Source organism: Melitaea cinxia, chromosome 16 (genome assembly GCF_905220565.1).
Source record: "Melitaea cinxia chromosome 16, ilMelCinx1.1, whole genome shotgun sequence".
NCBI lineage: Eukaryota > Metazoa > Arthropoda > Insecta > Lepidoptera > Nymphalidae > Melitaea > Melitaea cinxia.
In genome coordinates, this window is record NC_059409.1 from 6,425,002 (window position 1) to 6,431,485 (window position 6,484).

Below are 6,484 nucleotides of genomic sequence, written 5' to 3' on the forward strand. Positions count from 1 at the left end.
TTACCTAAGAAATCCAATCCATCTGACTTCTCCGATTTCCGCCCAATATCTATCCTACCTTTCTTGTCCGAGGTTCTAGAGCGTCTTGTTCACCAACAGTTAACATCATTTCTTTCCTTAAACAATCTTCTAAATCCATTTCAATCCGGGTTTCGGAGGGGTCATAGCACGGTAACAGCACTTGTCAAAATCTCTGACGACATCAGACACGCAATGGACGATCGAAAACTTACGGTTCTGGCTTTACTTGATTTTAGTAATGCCTTTAATACTGTGGACTTCGATATACTGTTGTCTGTGTTAGGTTCCTTTAACATATCTCCACCAGTAATTGACTGGTTTCAAAGTTACTTGTATGGGCGTCGGCAGCGTTTGCAAGTTCATGATACTTTCTCTGACTGGGCTAACGTATTTGCTGGCGTACCGCAAGGTGGCGTGTTGTCTCCTCTTCTTTTTTCTTTATTTATAAATTCAGTAACTACCAACTCATCTTCTCTCTATCACCTGTATGCAGACGATCTTCAAATATACACTCACTCTAAGCTGGCTGATCTACCCACGAGTATCCAGCAACTAAATAATGACTTGGACCTTATTTTTACATGGAGTAACGCGTACGGGTTAAAAGTTAATCCTGCTAAGTCTCAAGTGATTATCGTGGGTAGTCCAAAACTAGTCAGTAGCATTGATTGGTTACTTTTACCTCCTGTACTCTTCAACAAAGTTGTTTTGAACGTCAGTGATAAAGTGAAAAATCTAGGAATAACTTTCGATCGTCATCTCTCTTGGTCACCTCAATTAACTGAGCTAAGCCGGAAATTGTTTGCAGCCGTTGGTTCACTCCGTCGACTCCAGTACTTTCTTCCCTTGCCTACCAAAATTGCGCTGGCACAATCACTACTTTTACCAATCCTTGACTATGCAGATACGTGTTTTCTGGATCTTAAAGAGGAGCAACTAAATAAGCTTGAGCGCCTTCAAAATCTCTGTATAAGGTTCATATTTGGTCTTCGCAAATATGACCACGTCTCCGATTTTCGCAGTAAACTCAAGTGGCTCCCAATTCGCCTTCGCAGGAATACCCATGTACTTACTCTACTCTACTGTGTTCTTTTTAATCCTAATGCCCCTCATTACCTTAAAGAACGGTTTACGTTTCTTTGCGATTCCCATGAGCGGTCCCTTAGATCTGAATCCAATTTGCTTCTGAAAATTCCTCCCCATTCTACTCCAATTCATTTACTGTTAATGCTGCCCGTCTGTGGAACTCTCTTCCGCTCTCAATAAAACAAGCTCCAACACAAGCTTGCTTCAAGCAACGCCTTAAAAAGCATTATATGTCGCTCATTAAGTCATAACTGTCGCGATTTGTAGTTTACTTTAAGTGTACATATATATATATATTTATGTGTGTGTGTGTATATATGTATATATTTTTATATGTGTATGTATGTATGTGTGTATGTATGTCTATGTGCGTGTATATGTATTTTATATAGTATACACTAAAATATTTACTTATTTATATGTTTTTTTTTTTTTTTTTTTTTTCTTTAATAATTATGTAAGTATCATATCGTAGTTTTTATCTATTTATTATTGATTTTTCCTCCTTAATTTGTGCACACTTCTAACCGCTGCTACTGTATCGTGTCCAGTTCCCAAAGGTTATCTGGAAGAAATCGCTATTTAGCGATAAGATCGCCTTTGTACATCTTGTATTGTATCTTTCTTTATATGTGTCTGTATTTTGGTGTACATTAAGAATAAATAAATAAATAAATAAATAATAATAATTATGTTAAGTAACATATTTATAATATCAATTCGCTTTTTTTGTTAAACAATTTTTTCAAGAATACGTGTTTTTTAACCGACTTCCAAAAAAGGAGGAGGTTCTCAATTCGACTGTATTTTTTTTTCTTTTTTTTTTTTTTTTTTTATGTATGTTACATCAGAACTTTTGACCGGGTAGACCGATTTCGACAAATTTTGTTTTAATCGAAAGGTGGTGTGTGCCAATTGGTCCCATTTAAATTTATTTGAGATCTAACAACTACTTTTCGAGTTATATCTAATAATGCGTTTTTACTTGACGCTTTTTTCGTCGACCTACTTTGTATTATACCGCATAACTTTCTACTGGATGTACCGATTTTGATAATTCTTTTTTTGTTGGAAAGGGGATATCTCTAGTTTGGTACCGTGATAAGGAAACCAGGATCTGATGATGGGATCCCAGAGAAATCGGGGGAAACTCTTGAAAATCCGTAATAACTTTTTACTGGGTGTACCGATTTTGATAATTTTTAATTTAATCGAAAGCTGATGTTTATCATGTGGTCACATATAAATTTTATCGAGATCTGATAACTACTTTTTGAGTAATCTTTGATAACGCGTAGTTGCTTGACTAAGTTTTCGTCGATCTACGTTGTATTACTTGTCGATGTAATTGAAGTCGGTTTTTTTTTTCGTTTGCGAGCAAACACAATTATTAAAAGGACCGGACCGAACCGGCTGATCAGGATGAGATGAGATTTCCTGATCTGGACCCGATCAGGAAATCTCATATCACCCTGATCAGGTCCAAACCAATCATCTGCGTTACATGCCTTATCTAGTCCTGATCAGGCATGCCTGGTCCGGTCCTTCTAGGGAAGACGGAAAATTCTACTCGGCTGCGACCGCTAGCGCAAAACAGCCACAATCTAATGCTGTAACCGTTGTGCTATCGCGTCTAAATAAATTAAATATATCTTTGAATAGTATTTTGTTGTATCTTTTATGTTTGCAATAAATAGTGTGTACAGTAAAGTAATGTTATATCAAATAAATTATTCCAAGTAGAAAAATGAGGTCACTGAGATCTATGTATAAATAAAAAAACAACCAAAATGTTCATACTGCACTTCATGATCGCGTGTAGATAAAGGCAGGGTGCCAACCGTGAGCCAACATAATAAAGGCAAGTGTACCAACAAAGTTGTCGTTTTGTGTTATTTGGCTTACGACACCAGTGCAGTGCGCTGTGCTGCATCTTTAAGAAGCTGCAATGTTTTACAATCGGATTTCCTGTGTTCGTTGCATTTTACACGCAATCTTCACATTTTTATTTATTTGAAGCACTATATGTTACTTGATATTTCTTTACAAATTGTATTACAATTTTATAACATGTCGATTTTCTCTTGCCAAAGTTTTATTAAATTTTGTACTGTATTAAAAATTATTTGGTAGACAGTTATGGTAATCTAAATTATTATACCCCATAATCTTTACTAATACATTGGATTTTTTTTTCAAAAATCCCAGTAAGAGCATTTTTAACGTACCTACTCCTTAATTTCTTCGAGTTCATTTTTATGTATAGCATTGATTATCATGCAAGCAGTTGCAATAAAGAAATAGCCCCATCGAAAATTTTTAATTTTTAATGGGAACTAATGAGCCACATACAACTTAACGGAACAATATTTATAAATTATATAAGTTTTTGGTATCACAATAGTTTATTTTAAGTTTAACTTTAAAGAAGAAAAGGCTACCAGTTTAATAGTTCAACGTAGGTATTTTGCTTTCGAACCAGTTAGTTTCCAACTTCAAAATTTAAATTAATAACAAAAATTAGAGTAAAAAAACAATTAAAAGCAAAGATGAAACGTAAAATTAAATACATGTGCGTGGACTGGAGTGACTTGCGAATTTGCGGAAAATCTGCGTTTAACCGTTACACAATAGTGCGAATGGTCTCTGGCACGCTCTCTAATCCCCTAACAATATCATTCCACGCTCCATGTATACGGATAATATCATCGATATAGTAGATTGTTATTATAGCATGTATGTATACATACTTTCTAGAGTCATATGTGTGTAATCTGATATTAAAAGTAGCTAAACCGGTTTTTTTTCGCGAATATACCGATTACTTTTTATTTTCCTGTTACAAAAATCTTGTCCTGACCATAACGAACCCAAAAAAAAAGAATTATTCAATATAGTGCTGCTCGGTTACGCGCGTTTTTCGGCGATTCCCTAATTTAAATAGATTAAGTAAAATAATTACAAACATTTAAAAGTAATGAAGAATTTAGTCTATAAGTGAAATGGTATTCGAACACACCATATGAAAAGCCACAACGCTAACAGTAAACTGCCTTCCAAAAACATTTGTAGTATGAAATGAGCGAAATATATCAAAGGAAACTTGAAATAGAAATATATATAAAGACTTTTCTTTCTTCTTTTACTTACCGTTAGAAGTCATTAAGTCGACTATAGTAGCTTTTTCAACTTCGATTAAGCCAAACTTATTTATATGCAGTCTAACTAATTAATAATCGATTATTATTGATTACACGATTAGCTGTTCAATTTTCCTCACAATATTTCGTTTTATACATAAAGCAAATTTGAACTACAATTTAAGATATTGCTTTCCTTCTCATCTGTGAACATTGGAAATTAACATTGTTAGATAAATATGCTGTATAATATATTTAGTATTAAGTCAAGTAAATAAAGTCAACAAGACAACCAATAGTGAAATGAACTTAATAAAGAGGTATAAATAAATGCCTCACACTTAACGGCCCTCACTAGGATTATCTCCTGTGTCGGGAAACCCACACAATATACAAGCATAAATGCCCAGACCACAGCAAACATCTGTATGGCCAGTACAAACATTTGCCATGTGCGGGGATCGAGCCCGCAACCGCCAGTGCCACAGCAAAATACCAGTGCTGTGACCGTTGCGCCAACGCGTAGTTGTTGAGAACCTAATATTGCTAAAGAAATATATTCAGAATAAATTGGATCAAAATTAAAATGGTCAAAACTTTATTGCATTTTGACATGCGAAATGTCAAAGGTAAAAATATCATTTATATCAAATGCCTCTTAAATAGTGGTAAAAAAATATTTACAAGATTGGAGATCAAACGATTTTCTTTAGAAAGGTTTTCTCATAACTCTTTATTACATAGTTCAAATATATTATTCTGATTTATATATATATATATAATATTCACCAGCCATAAAACCCGAGGCGAATGTAAAGGAATTTAAGATGAAACAACTTGCAAAAGTCGGGTAGAAATTTGTCGGAGTCACGTACGAAAAGTTTTTCGGTATTTAGTAGAAGATAGCGATTTTAGAATTCCTTCGATTTCTATTACCTCTGTTTTTATTGATGTTGTTAAAGAAAATTAAAAATTACTGATATAATAAAATTGCTCTTAATGTGGAATTAAAAATATTTTATCATCTGAGACCTGAATCCAAAATACATCAATTTTATTATTACAATTATAACAAGTTATTACAGTACTTTGTAGTAAATAGTGCGTAAAAGCACGTATTGAAGACGGGTTTTTTGTTCCATTCTTATTTATCAAATAAAGTCTACGTTAATTTAGTGTAGGTACACTTTGAAAAAAAAATGCTGATCGGCAAAGAAACTTTGATGAAACCAATATTCGTAAATATAAAAAACATTTAAAACAGGGTAAAACATTTAAAAACAAAATATATTAAAACAGGGTAAAATAAAATCAAATAAACTCGCACTTGCATATTTACTGCAACATTACAGTGTACCTACCACGGTTTCCAAAGAAACAATCTTACTGCTAATTAATTCGTTACAATACATTTATGATCTTATCGCTGGCAAAACAAATGTAAAAGTTAACAACAACCCCTTTATTTGGCACGTAATAAAGTTTTACGATACGGCATTTACTTAAAGCGTAAGTTGACCCTTCTGCTACGACCCCGGTCACAAAAGTTTATAATTTAATTATAACACCCTGAGGAGTCATTATCTTTGTACTAGGAAACTAGAGAATCCTGAGCGTTTTTATTTATATCACAATAAAATAAAATGAGATTTATAATTATATCGTTTTTTTTTATCTCGAAATCTGTATTTTCGAAATTATTTAAATTATGAACTTATTTTTAAATAAAGTATCAAATTTATTGATAGTAAAATTACCATTTTTTGCATATATAAGCCTATCCACTCAATTAACATATCAATAGTTTCAAATGGAATCACATTTTCATGTATATTATTCAATTACGTTTCATTAGCTCGCAGCGGTACGCAGCGTTGTATTGATAAAAGTTTAAGCTATATAGGTTATGCGGTTCGTAAATGAAATAAATGGAAATTGTTTACATTTTACTATAACTGATAACAATTAGTAAGAGTTTTAAGTTTCTCTGAAAATTAGCAAAATTTTATGGTTAGTAAAATTTTTACAAAAAAAAATATATATTAAATCGGGAAATTTTATTTACTATTTACATCCCTTATATGATAAATTTCTCATAATTTTTTTTCTTGTTCTTATTCTTTTGCTCTTTGTGAAACGATTTCGTAGAAATAAATTATTATCTTACGCCTTTTCCAAAGTCTCAAACTGTTTTCAAAAGGTAGCAGACAGTTAGATAGACAGACTAACAGTTACTT